Source organism: Larus michahellis, chromosome 11 (assembly GCF_964199755.1).
Source record: "Larus michahellis chromosome 11, bLarMic1.1, whole genome shotgun sequence".
NCBI classification, from domain to species: Eukaryota; Metazoa; Chordata; class Aves; order Charadriiformes; family Laridae; genus Larus; species Larus michahellis.
This window is the reverse complement of record NC_133906.1, coordinates 14,435,131-14,462,926: the sequence shown is the minus strand read 5'-3', so window position 1 is coordinate 14,462,926 and position 27,796 is coordinate 14,435,131. Positions and strand designations below refer to the sequence as shown.

The 27,796-nt window shown below is 43.2% G+C and overlaps 1 protein-coding gene across 5 annotated transcripts in view; it reads left to right on the top strand.

The window, feature by feature from the left end:
- Positions 1-22,520: 22,520 nt before the first annotated feature.
- Positions 22,521-27,796, top strand: part of FSTL4 (follistatin like 4) — a 243,570-nt gene continuing 238,294 nt past the window's right edge. For 2 of the 5 annotated variants that reach the window (XM_074604096.1, XM_074604093.1), the window contains exon 1: positions 22,521-22,652. The gene's annotated coding sequence lies outside the window, so the exon portion shown is untranslated. The other 3 variants (XM_074604095.1, XM_074604099.1, XM_074604097.1) reach the window with 3 other exon arrangements.

The following is a 27,796-nucleotide window of genomic DNA, read 5'->3' as shown; positions in this document are numbered from 1 at the left end:
TTGCTTTGAAAAAAAAGTCATCAAATATGACAGATAATGGAAACAAGGCATGAATGAATTTTGCTTTCTTGCTCTTAAAGGACAAATGGAGCAAGGAGGCAATTTCAACCCTAGTCTCATATGTACCCTTACTTTTTTTCCTCCTAGGTTTAGTATTATTTTTATATTGTGTGCTGACCTCATACAAAAAGGGTGTGCGAAACTGCTAGAGAATGAGCACCAGCAGTGAATCAATATAGGTGAACTAAGTCCAGAAGTAAAAGTGCATTGGATAGAAGTAATATTGCATTATTTTTGTATTGTCTGCAACACCTGCGCCTTGAGTATCATTTGGAAATACAAATGTCCTTTTATCTATGTTGTTAAACTAAAAGGATTCCCTGTCTATTTGCTCTTTGTCATCGAAAGCTGTTGTCCATGATTGCATGGTATTTTGTATTGTCTTCTGTAGAACTCTAAAATGACTGTTTAGATTGAATGCCTGAAGTGAGCACTAGGTAAGTCAAAGCACATTGTATTTCCTTTCCAGACCTGGGAAACAGATGCGTCACTCAATAGCACCTTTTCTCTATATTACAATCACAAGGTGCTTTAGTGCTTTTGTTCCACAATGATGAAAATTCCTCTTTTTTTTCACCTGTCTTGAAAGCCACTTGGTGGTGTGAAATTTGGTGTAGAGAAACTGTAAAGTTTAAGCTTATAGTTACATACAAGTTGGTCACTGATGTCGCCCGCAGTTGACCTTCCCAACAAGTAAATAGCTCAGAAACATTCACCATAACCTCCACCCTCACAGACAAAACTCCCACTGCTGCTGGAGTTATTCATTCTTTTCATTATGGTAACTACGTGACTGTCAAAAACTGGGCTGGGTTATACCAGGAACTACCTAAATTCAGAATAATAGATGCTCTATGTTCTGATGAGCTCACAGCCTAAAAAGACAAGACAGCCTTGGGCTGGGGTTAGAAGTATAACTGTGTTTTTCAAAAATCTCACATCAACCTATGGATTTTTTTTTTTAAGACTGATGGAACATGGTCTTCAAATGTTACGATTCCCTGTACAACTTAGTATCTTCTTGGTCTTCAAAACTCTATTTTCTTGACAAAAATAAATCAGTGACGCAGTGAGCGTTTCTACACACATAGCCAGGGCTGGAAAAAACAACTCAGCTTCTCTAAGCTTCCAAGGCTGAACACCACAGCCATTGGTCGTCAGGTAGCTGCTGCCCCTACCGTGAGAAACTATGGCTTTCTAGCACTGGTTTAAATCACACCACAAAGTGCTACCATAACTGACTGGTCCTTTCATGAAACATTCCCAATATTTACAGCTGCAGAAGGTGTATGCTTTTATTGCAATATTTGTTAGGTGTTACCTGACTTGACCAAGATTCCAGCAGGGACTTAGCTTGGGCCTGGCCACGGAGACATCTCAGACAAATTTACACCTGACTTTGATGCTGGTGCAGTCCTCTTCAAGTTGAGTCATTTCTGAGTGTTTCTGACCTTGATAGCTGAAGACCAACTGTAATTCTGGAAGTTGAGTTCATTAGAAGAAAGAACAAGAGCAGGACCAGCAACACCAAGCAGCTGTCAAAATGCGTTGCTCAGGTAACCAATTTAAATATCTGAAAATACATTCAACACTATAAAACATAAAAAAAAAAAAAGCACGTTACCTAAAGTTAGAACATTTTTAGCCTTTGGGGGGGAAAAAAATTCAAAATTAATCATCACCTACAGTAGGCCAAATGAGCTCATGCTTTGCATTATTTATTATGAAGATTAGCTATCATTCTTTCCAGTGTCACAGACAGACATTCGTTGTTTTGACACGTCCTCAATGGAATAGCTTTCCTGTAGTGACAATTTGGGAACCAGTAGAGAGTCTCACCAGCAAAGGTGGCTTGTTTTTATGTAACGTTGCGTTGATAGCCTGGAAGTTTTGTAGTAAACTAGTAAAAATCAATAGGAACCACGAGAAGGGGAACTGGAGATGTAATAATTCTATTTACGTAGAGTTGGTAACCAGGAAGATTATGGCAGTTTATAGATTTTAACAAGATCTTTGTGTTGCTTTCACTGTGGAAGACACGGATGACTGAGAACATTGTATGTACCGTTCTTGGAGATGCTGAGCAGAGGTCTATATTTTGTTCCATGTTTCAATTGTACTTTGTAAACTTTTCTCTGTAGTTAATGGTTTTGTCACAAAGTGCGTGTTCACTGTACTTTGCAAACCTAACAACTTCTCCCTGAATAAGAGCCTATTATGGCAATTAAGGGTTGCTGGTAGCATGGAAATAATCACTTTTCCTGACCTAACAAAGGTGGTGATCTGCTTCCCTGCACAAATTGCATACCTCAGCTTTTTGGATAATTTACATGTTTCTGATTTAAAAGATGCAATGCGGTTATTGCGCTTTTGAAAATATAGGGGCATAAATCAGTGAGAGTGGTTGTTCCACACAGGACAGAACACGGTCCTTGAATGTACACATACGTCAGTGGCTGACTGAAATCAATGCCATTTTGCTCACCTAAGGATAGAATTTGTCCCGTGCACCAACTGGAAAAACCGAGCTGACGAAGAAATGATGGGACTTGCACAGAGAAAAAAAGGCTGATATCTTGTGCCATAAAATTCAAATGTGAAAAAGTTCGTAATTTAAAGCAGCCCCAGGTCATAATAAATAATTCAGCCCTCAATTATATGCAGTTTCTCCTTAACATAGAACTATCTCCCCATTTGTTTGTAAAAGTCAGTCGACAGACCCTTATCATATATGCATATGTATATATATACAGATAGATAAACATACAAATATAAAATCTTATGTCATGGTGATAATTTACTTTGATTTCTCAAGATTTGCTTTCCGTCCACGAATGACTGTCTTGTTGGGTTCTTTGTACTATATGATCTATAATAACCCAAGCAGTAAAATAAGGGTTTTCAAGCATGACTTCATTGGATTTAGTCCCATATTCTATATGTATAGTAGAGACGCAGGAAGCAGTGCCAACATGAGATTTAACTAAAACAATAAAGCTGAATGCGTGCTTTGCCAGTAGCCTTAATTCACCCTCACTTTCTCTGCCTAGGATTGTCACTAATAGGCAATGACTACTTCTTAATTATTATTTAAGTTTAATAGCTGATTATTATTGCTTAACGATATAAATACTTTTAGCCGCGGTTGGTCAGAGAAATCACTTGACATTTCAAGTTCCTGAATGGATATGTTTTCAAACATTTTGCCTGGCACATTTATTAAAGAAGAGTTGAAAGCCATGTTCCCCGAGTCCTTTAAATTCCTTTCCTACAAACATGTCAATTACTCCGGGAAAGGCGGTGAACTTTTCTCAGATATGAGCAAAAATAATTTAAAATTTGGATGAATATAGGCTTATTTCTTTGCTTCATTGCTTCTCCAGTTTTATTTGAAATAGAAAAACGTATATTGAATTAGGTAATAGGAGCTGTATTGGAAAGTCCTTGTCATGCAGCAGATGCAGAAGAGCAAGTTGAGTCAACGCAGCTTGCCTCATCCCACCTAACTTTGGGATTTGGCTGAGGCACACAACTCAACCTTGGTTTTGGCATTTGCCAGAATTGCCCTATGACACGTGTCTCTCTCCTGGGACAGAAAAGAGCATATTATTGTCTGGAGAAACTCTTCTTCCCACGGGGTCGTGACCTAAAATGTTTGTTTTCCTTTTTTTGCAAACCGGAAAACCCAACTTTATGGAACAAAAATGATACATTAGCCAGCCGGGAGCCTTGTGTGAGGAAGTAGGTAAATTTTGCTCCTACAGAGAGGCTCAAGAAATTAAACTTGTGAGCTCTTCCACAGAAGAGTTGTAATGCTCATAGATTTGCTTCTGGTTTTTCTTCCCCTCCCCACCTCGACATCCCTCGAGCCCAGACAGGCAGGATTGACTTCCACCAGTCCGCAGTGCCTCTGGAACTGCCAATGGACTTGTTAAATTGTGATAATAATTTTTAGGCTGTTGGCCACACATTTGTTATGAAATGAAGTAACTCTTTTCACATGAGCTGTCAGACAGAAATTACTTTTAGTCGCAATCAATCTAAATTTCAACTGGAGACTTCAAGGTGAAGGCTGTGAACTTTGTTACCTATTAAAGGTCCATGAAGCCATCCAAGCTTTTTCATTTTTAGCTAGAACAGTATTTCTATACCCCCGTGCTGCAGAAAGTATTGTTTATATGCCAAAACTCCATAACGTTAAATGCAATAAATCCTGTATTTCAGGAGACTACCTCCATCAAAGTTGAAAATTAATTCCTTGAGGCCAAATCCTGCTTTCCCCTCTTTCTTCTGTTTGAAACAATAAATGCTTTAAATAAACTCTGGGGGAAGTTTCTGGCCCCATGGGCAGTAAAACCCAAAAGAGTGATCAAAAAATTATGTATTTATAACGTTTCATTAGGCTTAAAATTACCTCTGTTCTTCTCGTGTGAAAGTTTAGGATTTATCAGGCAAATGGCAGTCTCATTACGCTCGTTATAACGTATTCACCCTCAAACCGTTGGAGTATGGAGCCCACGAAGTGAGGCTTTGTGAACTTTAAAGACTTCATGTGGAAGGAGCTTGAATAAGAGACTGCGAGCGTCCATAACCGCTATATAGTTACACACGGGAGAATCTGCGGTGTACTTTGCATTTGAATATTTCTCTTGAATGCCTTTTGCTTACACTTCATTTTTAATCAAGCGAGTTGACTGCAACCCAAAACAAGACCTTTACCTAATGCTGAGTTTAATGACCCTTTTAATACCAGTCGAGTTGGCCGCCTTCTCTCTCTCTGCCGTTCCCTTGTAGCTTTGGAGCGTTAAACGTGTTATAAAAATGACTTTTTGGTATGGTCCACAAATTAACAGAAAGGCGCACAGAAGCAGTATACTCATCCAGCATGAAATCAAAATCTAATCAATGCAGATTATGTTAGATTAGCTAAGCAAGTAAACAATTAGCCAAGTTAATGTTACCTACCCTGTCCTTCAGCAGCGAACAGTTAAGGAATTTGTCTTCCCAGACATGTTTAGTTCCAGCTCACATTGGTGACATTGCAGGTTATTGGATTAATTTTTCAAACTAGCGTCTCCCATGGCCTGTTATTTTCATTCTGTTTTGAGTCTTCAACTAAACTGAAGGAAAAGTCGGAAGGAAGAGGTGGGTCAGATACTTGGGAAAAAATTGTGGATTTTGATGTGAAGCCGTGATGCTGATTAAGGAATTATCCTCAGGCTCGAGTGGTCGCACACGGCAGCCTCTTGCCAGGCTGGATGACGTGGGATTAAGCAGGATTACGCGGGATTACGATGCTCCTCACTCCTGCCAAGGACAAGGAGCTGGGTCCCCACGCACCAACACCCCACTCTCTTGGAGACTCTGCAGATTCAGGAAGGCAAAACTGCTCCAACCTAATATTACAGTTTTTTTGGCAAATATGAAAACTAAGTAAGTGGTTGGTTCTCTTTTTAATTTATTTGCTGGGGGGTTTATTATTAGTTTTAGTGAAGGATGCATGCAAGTGTCCGATTCCTCCCCCTGAATTCCCCGTACTGTTGAGATCAACTTTTCGCTCATTAAGGTCACGGTGACAATGAAATTAGCAGCTGCAATTCTGGGACAGAAAAACCTGCTCCATTGCTCTGCCCTTGACTTCAGGTCTCATAAAACTCACTGCTCAACTTGCGTGGAGTGATGGTCTTTGAAACATGTGTTGTGTGTGCACAGGTCTTTCTACAATATTGCATTTCACTTTTGATTTACTCCGCCTTGCTTTCAGTTCTCTTTGGATTAAGACAAGCACACCGACAAAAATAATTAATTTAGCAGTATTAAACCAGTTTCAGAGCATCTGTTTGCTAATATCGCTATTACCAAGCTACAGAAAAACTGTGAGTCTGACTTTAAAGTTGTCACAGTAAGGTAGGAATTAAATGGGTTTATTTGCGCAGTTAATTCCCTAAAACCAAACATAGTCTGTTTTTAGCTGCTGTATTTACAGAATTGTTGAAGAAATGGAATTCATCCAGTGGTCATATCTAAAATATTACATCTATCTCCTGTCATTAACGTAAGCTGTTTCAGCTTTTTTTCATTCTAAATCGGTCTTGCCAACATGATATACCCACCTGTATTTTGGTTGTCTCCATTACTTGCAAAGTTTCAGATCACCTTCAATTTTTTTCATATTATATGCTTTGTAAAGGATTACATCGCATGTTAAACACTATTATAGCCTCTAAAAATTTTAATTGACATAATGTATTAGAATTTAACTCTAATCAGTGATTTCCATACCAGGGAAGCTTATCGCACATTTTCAGTGGGGTGAAAGAGAAAGCACAGAACTTTTCGGATGTTTGTCATAGGACCTGGAGTTGTCGTTTGGTTAAACCAGCCCTAACTGCTTTTTGTGATCATGTAAACTGCTGAAAATGTTTTTTTTTCCCTGTTAGATTAAACTTAATTAAGATGCGACGGCTTTAGGACCAGCCACCATCAGCCATTTCTTTGATTTGAATTTCCTCCAAATGGAATTTTTGGGATTTTTTGGTTTTGAGCTTCCAGCAGCAAAATTTGCTCAGATTTGGTTTTGTTGTTTTCTTTCTGGTGTTGGGGGCAGATGATGGGTATCTTTGCATCGTCAATGGGCGGTACTTTTGCTCTCCCAATATTCCCATCCCTGACTAGCGCCTCGTGTGCCTGGCATGTTGAGCAAGACGATCCTCTGCCTTATGTATTTATGGTGGTCGTAAGTAACTTTGCCGTTAAAAGAGATTTGGTGAGTAAGTGGCAGGGGCAAGCGCAGGTAGAAGTGCATTATGTTATATAGCACCATAAAACAGAGTCTCATAAATTCCATGGTGTGGGGTTTTCACTTCTCTCGGCAGGGAGGATCCTGCTGGCGTAAAGTAAAAAGTTTTGTCTTCTCAGCAGAAAAATGCAGAAGGTCAAATACAATTTTGTTAACAGGTATTTGGGTATTTTTCCACTTTAACAAATTAATTATATTTCTTTTTGATCTTCAAAGGCTTTGCTGAATCATTGTTTGTTCCTTTTTTTTTTTGGCAGGGAGACTTATTAGCAATTCTGAGAAATAAATTGCAAACACTTTCTAACCTGAGGCCAAAACCTGCTGGCGTTTAGGTGTTTCCAGATGGCAAATATATGAGGGGTTGAAAAAACTAAACTGACACCAATGGCAGAACAGAATAACAGAACTTTTTTTGCTTTTATCAAAAACAAAAAGGATAGGTGTGTACAGAAATTCTTAATCCATCAGATACTGGCTTCAATTTGTAAAGATAAACTACTTAACATTGCAATTAAGAGTTTCATGGCTGGCTGTGTAAAAAAAAAAAAAAAAAGGATGCAAGCAGTGATTTCCACTGTGATATTTTTCAGAAACTTCTGACTTCTTATCAGGTGGCAGATTATCAGCGTGTTGATAACGTGACAAATGTGCTGCTCCACCGACCCAGTAAAGGGTCGAACAAGCTGTGGGATATTCCCGTGTGGAGCTGAAAGAGCTCAGGAGGAAGCGAGGTGGGAGCGGAGATGGGCATTCTCGGAACTCAGCACCAGCTGCCCACTGTGTTTTCCCCCTCCTGCCTTCGTGTCATGTTGGAGGGCACTGGCTGGACCCCTCTAGGCTCTACTTCAGTGAAAATATCAAGAATAGGTACCGGTTTGTGGGCAGGGGTAGAAGTAGCAGTAAGGGGTCTTCAAGAACCACATCAGTGATGTTCTGAGACCTTCTCTTCACAGCCCACGGGAATGGCCATGGATTCACCAAGGACTGCGCAAGAATGCTGTTTTTTTCCTTCGCATTGCAACTCACATAATGCGCTGTTTCAAAAAAACTATGGAAACTTCCCAGTCTACAGACTCTTTTTCCATATTTTTATAATTTCCAGATTTTTTCTGAGGGATATTTTGTTGTAAACTGCTTTCCAAAGCAGTCTACCCTGTCCCCCTTTAGGTGGAGCAGAGGAGGAGCCATCCCTGGAGCACACCAGCCCCATCCCACGTGGCACCTGCAGCTTCCGGGGTGCTCCTTGTCCCCTCTCCAGCCCATCGCACGCCTGGTGCCTTTGGTCCCGATTCTGCTATCTTTACTCACTCTGTGAGATCTTATTCAGCGAACAGTCTGTTTGAAATATGAGTCTAATCCCAGGGTAATGTACTGTTCCTCTTAGATTTAACTTTAGCTGATCCCTACAGAATGAATTTTTTAGCAGGACAGTGTAATCTGTCTGTGAGATCTTGACAACAGGGTCCATAAGGAAAATGGAAACTTCTCAAACTTGCGATTTAAATGCAAACCCGTGAGGATGTGCTGTGGTCATAGGTACTGTGCAGAGAGGACCAAATCCTGCCAAACACTGGTGACTTGCTGCCAAGAAAGGCACATCATCTGGACACTTAGCATCACCATCCAGCTCCTCATAGACCTTCTGCGGGTGCTGTGTCCGGCTCCTGGCCCCACTGATCAGCCAGGGCTGCAATATGGATACGGGGACCGAGAAACAGGAATGGGGTCTGTAACGCTAAAGGAAAAATGTGATTTTTATTTTTTTTTTCCTGTTGTCATTGTTGCCAAGTCTACAGCTGGATCCTTGCCCAGCAGATCCTTGTGGCGACATGGATTTCCATTTATCCGACTGGTTGGCAACAACTGGGGATCGCTGCAACTGATTGTTATATTAGCGATACCGGGAGCGTTTATTCTGTGTCGTGGGTGTCTGGAGGCCACAGAGGCATAAATAATCCAAAGAACAACACAGCAAAATATTACCTGCTGCAGCCGGATGCAAGAATAATTCTAAGGCAAAAGAGCCTAAATACAAAAGCAGTCTTTGACTGATACAAGTGTTACTTGGTTCGTAAATAAGACTGATTCATATAAAAGGATTAAACTTTATCAAGTAATAGTCATAGGCTGACCTCAGTTACCTGAAAGTCTGAATTGACTCAAGCTTTACGTACTGTTGCCTTTTGAGTTTGAATTTAAAAAGAAAGCATCTTTGAACAACTGAACTTATAAGGAAATGGTACCGTGGTTCATTAAGGGAATTTTATATTCACAGCACTTTTTTAAAAAGAAAGAAAAAAAAAAACAATCAAAATTTTTGCAACGTGTTTTAACTTTAAAGCTTTAGATTGTGCTTTGATAATGTAAGGAAGTCTCCGCTAGAAAAAGGGCCCGCGTTAATTTCTTGGTCATTTTCCAAAATTTCCTCAAACACACATTTTATTATTTTACTCTGGACAAGGAAGCCAGATTATGAGATCAGTTCAAATTTAACAAATGTTGAAGCCATAAAATTGTAACTGAAAGCATGCAAATGAAGGAAATGGTTACTAGGCTCAAGGGAAGTGGGATCAGGGTGAATTGCGTGCTGTTTTAGCAGGGACATACACCGTTTTTGAGACTTTGACATTTTCAAGGAAATTCTATTTATTTGTATTTTTTTTCAAGTTTCTGCACTTCTGCAGCTTGATTCTGGTCTTACTGCCTCATTCATGTTCATTTATTTTGATGGAGCCCATTTTGATTTACGGAAAACTGCTCCAGATTAGCTGGTTTTGTGTATACTTGGGCATTAACGGACAAAAGAATAACCGCCACCTGAGATTTACAGATGCTTCCTTTCTTCGTAACATTCTTATCATGTTTTCCGACAATATTATGGAACAAAAAGGATCAGATTAGCTTCTGAGCTAGAGCAGATGCTTTTTGTATGCTGCAAGTCAGAAGACATCTGTCGGCTGATTGCCGCAACCCATCCAAACTCCGGTAAGTAATTGTGAAAGTTTGTGCACCCTGATTCCCTTCAGACAATGTGTTGTGCAACGACAGTAAAGAACAAAAGCCTATCAATAATCAAGAGGTTGCAGTTAAAAAAAGTTAATGGCTCTCGGTATAAAATTGGATCTCCAGATCTTCACTCATCCACTTCAGAACTAGTTCAAAGCTATCCAAGGTAATAAAAGACCTTGCTAAAATAAAAGACCTATCCAAGCTAATAAAAAACTTGACAGAGTTACTGTGTGTCATTTTCCAGGGAGCTGTAACTACTGCCTTATAGCCAGTTCATTGAGAACTAAGTACAGAGCCCCAACACTGACGAAGCTTTGGAAGAAAAATGAATCATGGCTGGATCAGATACAGACACAAAAGTGCTGTGTTAGAGGTTAAAACCATTCCAGGAGCTGAACGCCTTTGCTGCATAGAAAAGGATGTGACAATGAGTTTCATTTAAAGACTGAATTCATTTGCCATGGGAACAATGAGGTTTTGCTTTTTTTAATCAAAATGCAGACAAGTAATTTCTTAGGCAAGCAAAGCTCTGAATTATGCCAGGGAAGATACAACGTGAGTAAACAGTCTTTTCTGTAATACAGCTATAAAATATTATAATATACATATACATGAAATGAAGAAGTGATTGAACTTGTCATTTAATTGTATTATCAGATTTGTAGCTTGTGAAAATGTCAGGGAAAATAACACAATATGTAGGATGGGTCAATTTATTAATTGTGGATAATTTTCACGCCAGCTCCAGTGAGTGCTATTGTATTACTTATTTATAAGTGTTTACCAAGTTTCTTGGATAAATAGTTTTCAGTCAGCAGGTTAGTTTTTTTTATAGTCTTCCCATTTTGATCACTTCCTGGTTGTCTGCCGGGATCAGTGACTGGTCTCCGAGGTCACACAGCATCATTTCGACCTGGATGCCTGTAACTTTTCCAGGGGGACAGTAACATTTAGCACCTGGCCAGTTTGAGCTTTTTGGTGATCTAACGTTTGTGACACTCTAAATAACAGGAGAAAAGGGTTAATTTGTTTGTGCACATCTTTGTAATTCTTGCCTACTTTCCCTTTCTCCAAACCAGCTCCATTACAGTCAGTTTCACCCTCTTCCTAAAATTGAATCACATAAAAACTCCAGCTAGACCAGTCCAACCGGGGGCCAAATCTCGGTCTAGTTATTAATTTTCACTCCAACAAAAACTGGGAGGTTTATCTAAATAAGAACTTAGGACTGAAGTCTATTAACTATCAAAGCAAAAATGCCAGTTAGAGATCGAAACGATCTGTCAATATGTGCTTGAAGCGTACATCATTGTTAGTATTTTCATCAGAAAAGCCACGATAACTCAAAGGTTTCTACTTAGATGAGGAGCAACACTCCCATCCCTGCCCTCGGCAAGAGTTTGGAGGACCTGACCCCGTAGCAGCACCAATAAAACAGGCTGCCCCAAATTAAGCCTCATCCATGCAAGTCGTGCCGCTCGGGCTATTTCTTTGCTTTCTCAGTGATGCAGGAACGACACAAATGTCTAGAAATGATTTGGAAAGAAGGGACGGTCACCTGGGACGAAGAGATCGAACGCTGCTGGTGCAAGGGCTGCACATACTCTCCAGCGGGATTTTTAAAACTAGACTCAAGGTAGGCTTCAGAGCACAGAAGTCACTGGATTTTCAAAATATTTCAAGGCCAGCTGTACTTTTGGCAATCTTGTAGCTTCTTTAAGTGAGAGCTTTCAATGAGAGCAAAATGGGGGAGCTAATCTAAAGTTCTTCCTTCCCAGGAGAGCAGGTCTCCACGTGGAGCAAACACAGCTCCCCATAAAGCCCACATATATCCAGTCTGGAGCAAATATCTCTTATGTGAGGTGAAAAGAAATCTGGGGGCACCAAGAGTGGGGCAAGAAGAAAATGGGATATTTCATCCGCTTCCCATGGGAATGCTGCTGTAAAAATAGGTTTTGTCCTGGTTGTATAAGTCTCTTATTTCACATTTCATCAGGTTCATGCCTTGGCTCCAGTGTTCCTGGAAGGGCAAAGACCTCTAAGCCTGGCCGTATTTCCTCTTTATGCTGCGGCTCTTTTTTAGGTTTAAAGCTCTACTTATTTGCAGAGACTTTTTTGTATGTTGCTCAGGAAGCCTGGAACAAACTATTTCCTGGTTTTCAGATTTCAGTTTGGGGTCTGAGGCAGGGAGAGAATATTTAAATGCAGATATTAGATGGTACCCATGTGCCACTGGGGAGAAAGGATTACAAAATCTTCATTAAGGCCATGTGAGAGGCAAAAAAAAAATGAAGAAAAAATGATTCAGCTCTTCATATTATTCATAGACAGGAATGCATTGTCTTGAATATTAGCTGTGGGTCTTGTCCCTCGAGATCTGAACACGCTGACAATGAGGAGTTTTTAACAGGTTCCCAGACATTAGGGAATTACACAATACATGAAGAAGGTGAGATGAGAATAGGGACTAGAGATGTCCCCATTCTCTCTATTTCTTCCTGTTTAAAATGTATCAATATTAAAAAAAAAAAAAAAGAAAAAAGAAAGGAAAAAACAGAACAGCAGCAGATTTTGTAACCCTGTCAAAGAAAAAGAAACAAGATATATACAGCCTGCGGTTGATACTAACTGTTTCCTTTCTGTTCCACCTGAATCCGAGCTAATAGGAATAATAACTGTTCTGCCTGCCCACTGACCCAAAAGATGTGTGTTACTGCATTAATCCACTTCTACCGGTATTGACTGCTGGTCTCTATGGGTTTGCCTTGCAGAGTCGGAAATAAATTACCCATCAGAATCAATGAAACTCATGGCTGTGGTTTACACAGATGTAGCTCTGTCACCCACGCTTGCAAGTGATAAGTGCTTGCAGAGCACTTCCATACTTCATCTTTGGAGTGTGCAAGGGCACGCGAGCCACCCTCGGGGGAGCCCCACTCATCGCCGTGTGGGCACTTTTGGATCTTTGCTATTGCTGCGCAGTACCGTCGGGTTAGACAAATTAAAGTATCTTCAAAATCAGCATTGCTTTTTTTCCTTGGTGGGGAAACAAAATAATAAGTTAATTGAGGGTCGTGATGCTGATGTCTCAGTGGCACTGAGGTTATTGCGCTCCCCCAAAGCTCAAATAAAACTGAGAAAGCACAACTACTTCACAGCCTGTGTTGTGCCTGGTGCACCTTGACTTTTAGTTAGTTTAGTTCATTAGTTATAAGCTGCCAGATGTAGATAGTTCACTGACTGCAGGGTGAGTGAAAGAACTAAGTCACCTAATGGGTAACTGCCTCTTGACTTGGAGAGATCCTCAGATCTCATTAAAATGCACAGAACAGGGATATATATACTGAAAGCATGCCATTAAGTTGTGGAAGTGATTCAAGAGTTCATCAGCAGCACTAGTAACATTTAAAGCCAAGTCAAGTAACCTCAGGCTGAAGAGAGCTGCACGTTCAAGAGAGAAAGCTCTTGAAGATGCTGGGTTGGTGCATTGGAAACCTCTGCTGAAGCAGCAGCAGCCACATGGAGCAACATCACCCAGAACATGCACAACCGCAGGCAGAGATCAGTGTAAGTAAAAGATCCCAGTTCAGACCTCAGCAGCAGTTTTCATAAGGGTGAAAACAAAATATTAACTTTTTAACATGTATTAATTTTATTTAATATCACAGCAGCAACTGTTCTTTATAATATCCTATATATAATTTTCAAGACAACTTCTGCTTCTAGACAGAAATTAAGGCTTTTAACCAGTTTTCACTACTGATTTGGAGTCCGAGCCTCTGCTTTGCTCCTTTAGTTAAACATCAGCTGGGTACTTGTTACTTTCAATAGCATTAAAATATATATATATATACTAGCCTGATTGCCTGAAAGTGATCATAGGTTCAGCTGTTTACATTCACTAAGTGATGCTCCTTTTTCTCGAGGCTGATGTCAAAAGCTATTTATAAAGTCACAGAGTTGGAAACTAACTCAGTTGGACGGGACCTCTGGAGGTCACTGAGCCCAACCTCCCACAAGGCAGGATCTGCTAGAGCAGGTTGCTCAGAGCCTTGTCCAGCCAAAGTTTGAATATCTCAGAGGAAAGATCCCACAGCCTCTCCGAGTCCCTGTTCCAGTCTTTAACTGCCCTTGGGGTGATTTTTTTCCCCCTTCTATCTAACCAGAACATCCTGTTGCACCCTTTGGCCGTGCGCGTTCACTGCGTGCCTGAGGAGCACCTGGGTACACCTCTCTGTAGCTGCAAGCACAAGTGAGGTCCCCTCCTGAGCCTTTTCCTCTTAAGGCTGAACAAAATCCTTTAGATAAGCCGTTATTCTTTCATTTATGGAGTTACAGTATAGCAAGTGTCATCAGCACAGTGTAGCTATAGAGAAATTTGGTTTTTTTCATTCATTGTAATATTTTCTCCATCTGTGTTTGTAAATAGCTATGATAGGAAGCCGTAATTGTGCCATTTCCTTTCATACAAAACTTCTGTTGGATTTTGTGCAATCTGTATGCTTACAATTAAGGCGGCTCATCATGTTTTGGCTTTGTCTGTGACCCATTTTGGTTCCTTCTAACCCAGAGTAACCCCAACAGTGTGACTCTGCCCCCCCTAAAGGCAGAAGAAGATGAAACCGAAGTTTATCCCGGAGACCTGATGAAGATGTAGGTTGAGTTGAAAGGATGCTGGAAGAAGTGGTCTTTATCTCAGTATTTCACCATGGGCTGTGAAGCCCCCACTGCTTCGGGTGGTGCATCCAGGAGGCACGTGGGACTCCGCAGCATCCTCAGCTGGGCTCACGGAGGCGTCCCCACAGCAGCGCTGAACCGGCACCGCGGGTGCCCATGGCACTGCGGCTGTGACAGCACACAGCTCCGCACAAGTTCACCATGCAATAAATACTCCAGGCTGGGGTGGGTTTTGCAGCTCTGCAGTGCTGCAGCTGCCAGTGCTTCCTTTAAACCAGCTTAAGTACCTCCCTGTGAGTTGTAGTGGCGTATTTGCACTGCGGCACAGATGTACCCAGTGTAACACCACATATAACTCTGCAAAGCCAACATCTGGTTCCATTAAGTGCGATGGAAATATTGTTATTGGTTCCAGTGGGCCCGGTAGCTCATTTATTCATGTTGTGTTTTTTTCTACAGAAAATAAAGTCACTGGTATGATTGAGTAACTTGTCTGCACTCGTCAAAACTCTGACCCAAAGATTCGGTTGGTATGAGCAATTAGGTGGTTGGTTGTGTGACTTTCACAGATTTTATGCTTTCCTCCAGGTCACTATCTATTATTTTCGGAATGGAATATTCAAAGATCAGAAAGAACCTAATAGGCTGAGAGAGACAATGCCTTATAAAAATGTTATTGCTATTGACTTTGTGGAAGAGTTGATTACAATGAATTGGCAGGGAAATGATTTAATACTAAACATTGAGGACTGTAATATCCAAGAGTAATTCTGGACAATAAGAGACAAGAGAAAAAATGCATTTTCTTTTGCTGTGGGAGAGACCGTTGCTAAAGGGATAACGGAGACTCAGTATAGTAACTACTGAGTGATACGCTTCCAATAGCAACACAAAAGCAACCAAAATTGTTTGTGTTGGAAGAGTTACAGCAGAAATTTGGCCAAACAAGGAAAAATAATTCCATAAGCAGCTGAAACAAATCTAAAATTAATTTTTTACTCTTTAAAACATTTTATCAACAACTTTTACAAGTGAATGGCCATAAATAAGGCAAAACAACTAAAAATCAACGTCTATACGAGGTACCAAGACAGATTTGTTGAGGCCATTCAGCACCTTCCTTTCTCATTGGTGTGTGTTTGAGCCTTAAGTGTGAGAAATTTCGACTACTGGCTCAAACTACAGTCTCAAAAGTTCTCTGTCAAGCTCGATTATTTCCCCACTTTCTCCATTCTGCCTTTTTACATCTCCCCGCGTATCGTCCCAGCCAGGGTTTTATAACTCGTTGTTTCAGTTCAGCTCGAGATTGTGTTCCAGCCCAGCCAAATAGCTGTCCGCAAGAAAGTAAAAATCCTCGTATGATTCCAACAGGAGACTCTTTATCTTTAAAATACAGCATTACGAAGCCTAACGTCCTCCGCTTTTATTAGCTATTCTTGAGGGATGCTTAGCTGGCAAGTGCAGCATCTGCCAACGGCTCGTGGCGGCTTTAACAGCCTGAGTGCGAACTTCCCAGCCTGGGCACAAGTAACCTTTTATGGGGCTGATGGCTGGTGGTTGTGGCTGATTTTGCTTTTCCCAGGCTGCCGGTTCCTCCGGGACCCAGGCACTGCAGCAGCGTGCAGGATGCGACCCTTTTCTGAGCAAAGATGGGACCTCGGTCCCTGCGGAGAGCAGTGACCCCTGCCCCTCTCTGATAAATCATACCATTTCCCAATAAACCATGCTTTTTCACAACAAACCCTGCGTTTTACCCTGTTCTAGCTCACATTGGTCAAGGGCAAAGGAGGGGCTGCTGTTGCGGTTCAGGGACAATTCTTCATGTATGTCCAGCAGGTATGAACCCTGCACTGGAGCCTGCTCCGGCGGAGGGGACTGTGCACAGCCCATGACATTAATTTACCGCGAAGGGAAAATTCCAGCGTAAGTGGTCTCTACTGTGTATAAAACACTCAGTACCAGTGACATTTGCCTCTTCTCTTAGTGATAAAACATATTTATTTGTGAAGTAGATCTTAATCCATCTCGGAAGAGTGTTTTTAGTTTTTCACAGTAGCATTTACAATGATTGAAAGCATAGGCTAGAGAGGACATCTTTCTGTAGCAATGAACAAAAATAAGAATAACTTTTCAGGATTACCGTATATCAATAGCCAATTATTTTTGTATGGATGGGTTCTGGCTGGCTGCTAATGGACTGACAATGAGATAAGTCTTCCAGGAGAGAAACCATCATTTTAAAGATGGAGTGGCTGGCCTTTTAATTTTAAGGTATTACCAAAATCACACCTTTCACCTTTAAAAATTGTAAATGATCACAGTCTTGTTCTAAATCATTTAATTGCTGTTTGAACCGAGCCTGGCTAATGCTTTGCAGGGGTTTGTCTTTCTTAGCACTGATGGTGCCATTTACATTTCTGAATTTTTCTTGAAGAACGATGTCCTCCTCGCTTGTACTCTCCCTCCCAGCCTGCCTTCTGGCCATCTGTCTGCAGAGGCAATTTCAGGAATCTGTAGCCAATTCACCCTTGCTCATATGTATTTCTTGAACTTGATATACAGCGTAGATATGCCCAGGAGTAAAGTAAAACCTATTAAGTGATGAGATAAAACGTGAAGACGCTTTAGAAAACTTTTCCAAATGCTTCAGATGAGGCAGGCTCACATTTCTTGCTGGTTTTCCTTCTGCTTTGGTGCGTGTTCTTTCATCTTCACCTGTTCCATTCATCTGCCTCTTTCTCTCTGACACGAGGAGTTTTGACGACGTGGATTAGGATTCCGGTACCTCTGACCAACTGCCTACTCCTCTGCTGTACAACCTGCGTCGTAACAGCTCTGCTAAAGCTCCTCGCTTTAAACTTCCTCTTGAAAACGAGCTTGAAAGAAAGATCACCATATGCTCCAGCATACGCACCAAGACTTTCCGATGACTCGACTGTACATACAAATAGCCAAGGAGCTTGAGAAAAAATCTAAACACCTTATTATTATCCGTGCCCATGGATGAAAGGGCTTTCTTGTCTTCACCTATGGATTGCCCATTGTCTTTGGCGATGTGTCCTGTGCGTCTGGGAAAAGAGACCAACAAAATACTCAGAGATGGGTAAATTGAGGAAAATAGGTGCCATTCCCAAAGGCCCAAGATCAGTGAACGGCTGTGGGACCTGCTCCTGCGGGTCCTGCCATCAGCTAACGTGCAGTTAGCATTGCACGTTTGGTTTCCCAAGGCGATGGAGATGGAGGGAGCTGCTGAAAGTTGCCACATCGATTTTAATTCAGGTATGTGGGGCTATTTATTTGAACCCTCCGCATGTCCCCTACACAGGAACCAGCCAGCTTCTCTGACAACTTCTAAGAAATAAGAAATGTGCCTTGAGTTCCTGTGACATTTTATATTCCAAACTTTGCCCAGTGGCTGATGGTTCCTTCCTCAAAGTGACATATTGATTGTGGGTACACGTAGGGTGAGTATGATTGTGTTCAGTATTTTGAGCTCATCATCTGTTATCCCATTCCCATTGTCATCCGAGGCCCAGACAGTATCAAATTGGAAGCAGTAGTGTAGAAAATTACAAACAAATCAAAAAAGACTACAGCTGTGAAATGAATCAAACCACTGTTTCTACGTTTAGTATTTCCTTTGGTATAAAACATCTTTTACAATTTATTTTTTTATTATTTTGGGCTTACAGCTATGAAGGCAGGGACGAAGCGCTGCAGTCCAGCATCCAGTATTTGCGGGCACTTGCCAAACAGAGCAATCGTTCGCCAAAAGAGGATGAAGACAGAGAAGGATGGGTCACCAAGGGCTGCACCTGCCTAGACTGGGGCCTCAACCCATCTTGACCACCCAAAGGACATGCCACTGCTGTGGAGACTCGTCCATAGAGATCCCGGCTGGTAATGACATGGGACAACGGCGCCTGCAAAAAAACTCCTGCGTGTTTCCAGCCCTTGACCTTGGTCCTCTCCATTTGCTGCATCTTAAATGGAGTTGGTTAGGAAAGTCCAAGTCTGAGCTCCATGTCAGCTTTTCAGAGCAGCCCCTCGGTGCGGTAATGCCATACCCTGGGAGCAGGCGTTAAATATGTGTGTGTTTGTATAAAGATGACCACATTAAACTTAAGCAGAAATAAACGGTGATTTAACTGGCACAGATACACAAGGCTGACATAATCTCTAAAGGTTTGAGGCTGCTATTAAATTTGTTCCTCCTTATTAATTTATGACCAAGAGGATAATGAAAAACTGGCAACTCTAAAGTTGACATAAAAACTAAGAGATATACAGTTGGCATGGATAATTTTATGCACTGTCAAAGTGAAAAGGCTTTGCTAAATGTATGTAGGCAAAGATACACACTGTCATCTTAATGAGCATTTAAAAGATGGACTCTTAATAATTGAATCATGACTCTTGTCACATTTGTATTTGTTTAATATCTCTAGTTTTTGGTCGGATCTGGTTTTGAGTTCCTATTTTAATCAGATCTGATTTAGCCTCTTGGTTCAAATAACTAGAAGTGATGAGCATGAATCTTGTTGTCCTATTACCTCCTCAGCTTCTTGTTTCCAGTGAACACAATGTTCTTTTAAAAACTCGTGTTTAATTACTGCATTTAGATAGCAGGACTGGACAAGGGGTGGGTTGGTGATTTGCTGTTGTTCAAAGTTTGAATTTTCAGATTAAACCTTATCTTCCTCTTCTGAACATTGCTTAGTAGATTTTGGAAGTGTTTCAGATGGCTCAGATGGTTACCAGTTAATTCCTTTGCTGGTAGAATTCAGGGAGTCTTGCTTTGTTGTGGGTTGGTTTTTATTAAAAAAAAAAATAAAATAAAAAGCAAGCCCAATAAGAGAAGACCATCTGTTCTTCAAAACTCTTTCCCTTAAACTAACTGCCGTGGTCACCCTTGAACGCTATCGTATCTTCGGTGACACGGAGCTCTGCCTCGCCAATCTGTTGTTTAAAATTTCTCATCAAACGCCTGAAGTCGCATCAGTCAAAGCTGACAACAGGTTGCACATTTCCAGCTCCTCTCACCGAAGAACGCGAAACCGGGACTGGCCCAGGTCTCTCCTTCTTCCCAGTCCTCATATTTCCAACGTCATATTAAACATATTGTCACCTGCAGCTTCAACCCTGCTAAACTTCCAAAGTGTTTTTACTTGCTGTCTTTTTTTCTGGTTTTAATTTATTTTTTTTAAACTGAGTGGAGACGCTTAATTCTCATTTCAGTGAACTGGTTATCCTGTATTGTAAGAAAAAAAAAATAAAATTAAAAAATTGCTAACTTGTTTTTCCGCTTTCTCTGCATAGGAATCTTCCCCTCCTCAAGTCTGTCTTTAAAATCATCCATTTTTCTTTTCCTTCTAACTCCAATCACTGTTTTTTGGGCCTCTCCAATTCCCGGTTCAAAGGAAAGCAACAGTTATTTTGCTTCAAACTCATCCAGCCCCGAAGATGAGGAATTTATCAGTTTTTCACTGCCAGCCCGCTCTGGAGCAAGCAGCAGTTTATAACTCCAGTTCTATAACAGAGCTCTTTGCTTTGCCCAGCCTTGGTGGGGGCGTGGGGGGACAGCAGACCCCCCGGCAAAGCTCCCACAGATCCCTTTCAAAAACGCCCCTTGGGATGCAGCCAGGCTTTTGCAAGGTCTTAGGACAGATTGGAAGCGTTTGAAAAGGAGGGGGATGGAGCTGGATGGAGGTCGGGGGTGCGAGAAGGGGGTGCCTGCCAGTCGCTTTTTACAAATAGTATTTTCAAAAGGTCGGAAAGATTTTGAACCAAAATATCAGGGAATTGCATAGGACCCGAGTGAGCAAGAGAAGACACTAAAAATGACTGTTGGTACCTAATTGTACCCAGGTGGGGAAGGGAAATCCGGGCATCCTGAGATACCTGGGTGAGGAACACCGTCACCTTTGGCACCCGATAACTGATGGAGGAGCAGACGGGCACTTCACAGGACCCGAATTGCCCAGCATATCCGCTGCGCGGGGTAATTCCTCATTTAGCCATCGAAAGTGGGATGCTCAGGCTCAGGCACAGGCATGGAAACAGCAGGACCGGCGGCAGGAGGTGGGTGAGCCCCGGGGACATGAGGCCAGGACTTGGCACCCCTGGCTGGGGTCCGGGGAGGGTGTTCATGGCGCGGGGACGTTGCAGCAGGCGTTCGGCGCTGCCACCCCGTGCTCTTCCGCTCATCTCAGCTGTCAGGGTCCCGCGGAAGCGCAGCAGCCCCAGCCTGTGCGTTTAGAACTGCATCAGATGATGTAAAAAGAGCAAAATGCACCGACTACTACAAACGCATGGCGGCACGTATCACCCAGGAAAGCTGTTGGTGGGGAAGAAACACGGCCGCACCCCTACTCGGCATCCTCCAGCAAGCGTGGATATAAATAAATAGGGGCTGTGCGGGAACTTCAGATGTCCACTAACGCATCCCGTGCACAATTGACAGCACAAACATCTTTTCGTAGAATAAATGATGTTGGTAAGTGGCAAGACTTGTCTTCCTTCCCTTCAGGAAATGGGGAAGAGTTGTCTCCACCGACATTACTTCCGATTTTTTTCCCTCAGGAAAGAGAAAAAGATCTCACTGAAGATAACATATTTCTTTCTGATTAGATTCCATCTTTACTTCTTTTTTTTTTTCAAACCTCAGATGTCTTAAACCTATAGGCCAGCTGTGAAATATACACTAATTTCTTCTTTTAGGACACTCTACAAAGACCTCCTTTATAATACCCATGAAAAATTCACAACAGATACTCCCCATTTTATTACATTTCTGATTTCTTTTTTAATCCAAACATTAAATCAGCAATTCCAGGTTGTTTCCTTCCTAAAGAAGGAAACCGGAAAAAAAACAAGAGTCCCTACAAGCCTTTGGGCACAGTTTGGGTAGAATAAACTCCATTTTTTTGTAAACACTGAAAATATTTCGGAGGTGTTGCATTTAACAGGCCAGAACTAAAGGTGTGAAAAATACCGGAAAACCAACCTGTCTGATCACTTGGTATTTCCTGCAAAGAAAATATAAACTGAAAAACAATTTAAAAAGCTTACTTTCATGAAAGAGCCTCTCCTGCAACCTCGTGCCTAATTTTGTGGAATGATTTTTTAATAAGCAGATTTTCTTCCGGACTAGACCTGCTTTCTGAGAGCAGCCGGTGCCTTTTTAAACATCTGAACTAGGGGGTCCTGTCCTTTGGTGTCCCCACACCAAAGCCAATGACAAACCCAATTTAATTCAGCAGGATCCAGCTGTAAGAGCCTTTCTAGAAAGAAACGCAAAAATTGGCATGTTTTATCAGTCTTTTAGACTGCTCATCTCCTTCTGTTGTTAATTGCAGGCATTACATTGCCTTTGCGATGTGTCCAGTCTATGCCTAATCCTCCCCACAGCCTTTGAAACCAAGCATCCTAAATCCTCCTTGCTTCTGCAGTCCCTCCCTCTCCTGTAAACATCCAATTCTTTTTAAAAAATAAATGAGAAATGATTATATTGATTTTTTTTATTTTTTTATTTAAAAAAAAAAAAACTGATACGACGGTGAAGAGGAGAGTGAATGAATTTCAATGTTTGCCTTTCCGTAGAGCCAGGGATAGGTGGAAATAGAAGGAGCACTTTCCCAAACAGCGTGTGCTCCTGCCTTGGGGCAGCGCAAGCCCGTGGCGGGTTACGGGATCCCACCGGGGAAAATCCGCTGCCCCCGCGGGACACCCCCGTTTCAGGGACGCTCAGGGGTCTCCTCTCACCCTGCCGGGGTCCCGCATTGCCCGGAGCGGGGGGTATCGGAGAGGGGGGACCAGCAGCACGGAGGTACCGGTCCCCCCGTGTTTCTGGTACCCACGCAGGGATGCTCCGACTGCCGTGTGTGCGTCCCCCCCGCCGCGGAGGCCGCCCCGCCCTCCCCGCACAGGTGCCGGCGATTGGGTGGAATATGCAAATGCGGCGGTGACGTCAGGCGGCTCCGGCCCCAGAGAGCTGAAATAGGGCCGGCCCGGCCCCCGCCGCCGACTCGGCCGCTGTCGCTCCTTTACCGCCCTGCTGCCCCCCGGCCGCCGCCACCCCGCCGCGACCCGACCCGCCGCTCCGCAGGTGAGTGCCGCGGGGGAGCGCCCCGCAGCGGCTGGCCCGCCCGGGGTCGGCGGCACCGGGAGAGGGGTTGTGTGTGTGTAGTGTGGGGGGGTCCGCTCTGCGCTGCCCCGCGTCTCTCCGTGCCCAGTGGAGCGCTGCCGTCCCCGGCCGGGGCTGAGGGGAGAGCGCCGGCGGGAGCTGCGCCGCTTCCCTTGTCCCGTCGGCTCCGCGGGCTGCGCTCGGGGCTGGGAGAGGTCGGTGCCGCGGACCCCCTCCGTCCGCCGGCTCCGCGTCCCCGGGCCGGGCGCGGTAACAGGTGGGTGCCCGCAGCAGGGGTGGGACGTCGGGCTGGGAAGGGTGTCGCACCCCGAGCGTGGGGAGCAGGAGGCGGCGATGCTACCCGTGGGGGGGAACGTGGGTCCCTGCCCTCGGACGCCGGGGGGGGAGTGTGGTGTGGTGCGGGGTCGGCGGTTCCCCCTCCCCCGGTGCCGGAGCTGCGGGGCGGCCGTCGGTGGGGCCGGGCGGTGCGTCCCGCCGCGATCGCGAGTGGGGCGGGCGCTTCCACACCCCCCCCCGCGGCCGCTGGGTGGCGCCCTGGCGCCGACGGCCGCCCCCGCCGAGCGCCCGTCGGGGCCCGGTGCAGCCCGTGGGGCGCAGGTAACGGGAGACCCCCCCGGTTCGGTTCGCCCGACCTGCCGTTTGCAGTCGGCAGCGGAGTGGCGATTCGATTCTTTTTTCCTTAAAAAAAAAAACAAAACCAAAACAAAACAACATTGGTGTCTTTCCAAACTTGTCTAAAATGCTTCTGTGCGGTGGGAATAAATGGCTTTGCGGTGGGGCTGATGCGGAGTAATGGAAGGGATGGTGCGGGACTTCTCCGAGCGTAACCTCGGAGCAGACCTGTGGCTGAAAGGTACCGAAGTGTCGCGGAGGCAGCCTGGAAAGCAAGGGTTAAATACCTGTGAGATTCAGGAGCTTCTTGGCAGCAGGTCCTCGCTGCTGGACTGATGCTCCCCAAATTTCTTCTGGGAAGTATTTGAAATGTCTTGGAGGATTTAAAGATCAAATGAAATATTCTTATGTATGTATTTGCTCAAATGAAATGTCTGGTTTGTGCTTAAACATCACAGCTGATTCCAGTGAGTTTGTAATGCATCAAAACTTTCAGTATTTATCTGAGATGCTTCAGGTAGCTGGCTGAAATTGTTATTTGGCTTCATTATGTCTTGCTGAAAGGTTAGCTTAGAATGGATTTTCTCCTTAAGCTACAAAATGCAGAAAAGACATAAAGGAGAGATTCTGGGTTTTAAGGCATATAGCAACCCAGGAGGGTTAGGAACAGGAGGAGCGAGTTAATCCTGTTTGTCCAGTCTCTCAATGGGCCCCTCCAACCTCCTCTAGCACTGTAGATTCCTCTTCAGGGCTTGCTTCTTTTTATGACCTACTGTTTGCGGTGGTGCTGGCACAGGGTGCCTGCCTAGAGGATAATATAGGGGATGGTATGGGACTTCTCCAAGTGTAACCTCAGAGCAAACCCATGATTGAAAGGTATAGAAGTGTCACGGAGGCAGCCTGGAAGATGAAGGTTAAATACATGTGAGGTTTAGGAGCTTCTTGGCAGTTCTTCAGCTGGATTCATGTTCCTCACATCCCTTCTGGGAAATGTTGAAGTGTCATGGAGGATTTAAAGATCAAGTGAAATAGTCTTACGTATGCTTCTGTTAAATGAAGTGTCTGGTTTGTGCTTAAACATCACAGCTGATTCAAATGAGTTCTTAATGCATCAAAGCTTTCAGTATTTATCTAAGATAGTGCAGGTAGCTGGCTGAAATTGTTATTTGGCTTCATTATGACTTGCTGAAAGGTTATCTTAGAAGGGGGTTTCTCCTTAATTTTGTAGCATTTTTAGCATTCAAGAAGAAATTATGGACATCAAAATTATTTTGCAGGCCATAGAAATGCTGTTTAGATAAGGCTGAAGCAATTGGAACACTTGATGGCAGAGGAACTGAGGACCAGATTCTTATCTGGTGTTAATAGAGCCAATTTATATAGAGGTAATGGTTTGGTCTGAATGCTTTCCTTTTGCTATAGCAACAGTCATAACTTCAGGTAATTAAGTTCAACCTCTTTGTAATGTGAAGCTTCTTGGTAATTATTAAAAGCTATTGTGAGCTATTAATTTCTCAATACCAAAAAAAAATAAGCTGCAATTTAAGTAGCCCTGAAAACAAACCCAGTAACTGCTTTGGCAAATTTTTTAATCTTATTACAGTCAACTTAATTGAATTCTTAAAGCTTCTGTGTTGTGAAGGAGGAAGTTGTGGGATCTTTGCGGCAGTCTAGCTGTTTGACAGCTCATATTGCATGTCACAGAAGTGCTTTAGACAATTTGTGGTGCTCTCGGCTCAAACAGCCAATGCGATTAGTGTTCCCTTCCTTTTTCAAGGTGACCCTTTTTGCTTGAGCAGCTCTAAAACCTGGGCCCTAAAACCTTTGCTTGTACCTTTACCTTGCTTCTGCTGGCTGTTGCTCCTCTTCATTTAGAGGCGTCGCACCAATTTTCTTGCGCGTGGAGCCTTTCCCTGCGTGTTAGTGTCTGCACAAACCCATCCGAGCTCGGGATGGCTGTCCTGCCACTGCTGGCGCTCCTGTGGTGCGTGGTCCCACCAGGCTGGGCATGACATGTGTGAACAAACCGTTGTGTTGGAGCTTCTTCAGATGATGGTGTGCAGCATGGCACTGTTGTCCTTGTGGTAGTGTTTCTCGGTGAAGCAATGCCAGCTGCTGAGGGAGGCTGTAATGCTGTTGTAGCTCAGAGGAAGAAACCACAGGTTTTATGTAAACTTACAGGCTTTCTATAGTATCTTAAAGCCAAAATTGCTTTGGAAGTAATTCCCCTGAAACCAAAGGAAATGCCACAAATGGATGCGATGCTCAACTTTCTTTGCTTTAAAATAGCCTGGTTTAATTCTAGCATCTGCATTACAATTACTAATTTCTGCATTACACAGTAGATTAAAATCTCTGTTTGCTCACACATGTTGCCAAGAGCAGGTGTGTGATAGACTCCCCCCTCCACCCCCAGCTCTTGAGAGGCTTCTAATGTTTAGCCACAAATGTTGTTCATTTATTTTTCTTTTGAGTACAACTGCTTGTTTTATGCAGACGCTTCCATGTGCAGGCTTTGATTTTACTTGAGCAGTGATGTCCGTACAGGCTCACATCGTGAAAAATCTGTCCCTCATTCCTGCGAGGAAAGGAAATTGGTAGTAAAACTTGTCAGAGCTTACATCGGTGGTCTGGATCTATTCAATCAATTTGAATTTTTCTGTTGACTTCAGGGAACTTTAGGACTGCAATCCGGTAGCTCTATTACATGATGCAGCTGCTGAGCAGATTCTGCAAGGAGCCTTCCACACAGCTTGGGGTAAGGCGATGCTGAGCTATGGTTTAGGATGCCAAGTGACACGAAAATGCTGTACAATTTCAGGATTAACCCTCACTTCGTATTTATGGTGCATAGTTGTCTCTTGGTTTAGGCTATTCAGATACATAATGTGTATTAGCATGTCCTCCTCTTACTATAAGTGAGAGCAATTAGTGTACTGTCAGTCAGCATGCAATAAAAATAAGCTATTTCTAAACTGACTGGAGAAAGATGTTCTGCAAATTCTGTTTATAAAACGACTGTAGTTTCTAGCAGGTAGAGACTGCCCTTTCAGTTTCATCAGTGTTACAGGCATCCTAATCCAAACACCATCATGTTTTCTAGCAGTTAGTTATTTGCTAAATATACATGAAACTAGCTAGTCCCCTGTTTTGCTCTAGGATTGTAATTTCAAGCAGCATATGAGTCAGAGGTCTCCAGGACTGCAAAGTGAAATAGCTGTATTTGCTGTGATGGTATCAACTGAGCATACAAAATACCTCAATAAAAAAAAACATGTGAGAAACAGTATTGCTGTGCAAGAGCAATTCGTAATGTAACAATGTACTTGTTGCTTATTGATATAGTGACTTCGGTTTATTAAACATTTATTTGTAGCCCCAGTACCATTACATCTGAGGCTTCTAATTGGAATTTAGAAAGCCTAATAAATTTTGATTTCATCCTGAGTGCTCTCAATTCAGGGTGTTTATGTTAGCGCTGAGAAGAAAGCGATGCCTGGGCTCGCCGGGTGGATGGCGCGTGGCTGGGCTGGTTCTCTTGGTGGTGGGTCTTTGGGCAGGTGAAATAGCTTAGCCTACACCGTCGCTGATGTAAACGGTCACGGCTCCGGAAGGAATAGTGATGCACCAAGGCCGGGGTATACCCTACAGCGAATACGTGGTGTGAAAACACTCTAAAATGAGTCCTGTCAAGACAAGGTATGTCATGGTGACTTAATTCAGTGAGGCTTAAGCTTGCCATTAGCAGGTAACTCATCTTGTTAATGGGTATGGCTCAAACCAAGCAGCAGCCTGTCACTTGCATGCTATAGAAATGCCATTGCTTGCTTCATTAAGTGGTCATTATGCTTCGTTATGGGTCTGTGTCAGCATCCTCGGCGGCTGCTCTGAAAGGTCAAATCTTCCCTCAGCTACCATGAAAATGGTACCAGACCTGAAGACTCCTTTAGTATTTTTAATGTGAAAAGTAATGACACAAACTGGTGTCTTGTTCCCAACAAAGTTCAGGTGACGTATGGAGCTCCCCTGGCTGAGCTTCCAGGGGCCAGTGTGGGGCTATGCATGTATGGAACATGGTAGTCCCATCTGACAATACTTGGGGTAACTGCATTGGTTTTACTTCCAAATTCATTAAGAAAACCCACACAAGGCAAGAACCACTGGTCAAAGTGGATGCTGTTGTGGTGCAAATCCTTGCTTGCTTCTTCCCAGCCCCCTGCGGCTGATGTGGGGCTGTGGTGGGGCACATGGAGATGGTGCTGCTGAGTAGGATGAGTCTGGGAGGGCTTGGAGATGTCTCTGTTTGGGACAGAGGAAAAAAAAAAAAGTGGAAAAATGACAGCCTGAGGCAGGGCTCACCTACATCGTGGTTGGAGAAACACCTCAGCCCTCTTCAGCACAGACTTTTTCAGGTCTTGCAAGTTGTAGTGGGTTTGGTGACCACCTGGGCAGGTGCCCTCAGCTGGGGCAAGAATGGCTGTTCCTGCATTTGG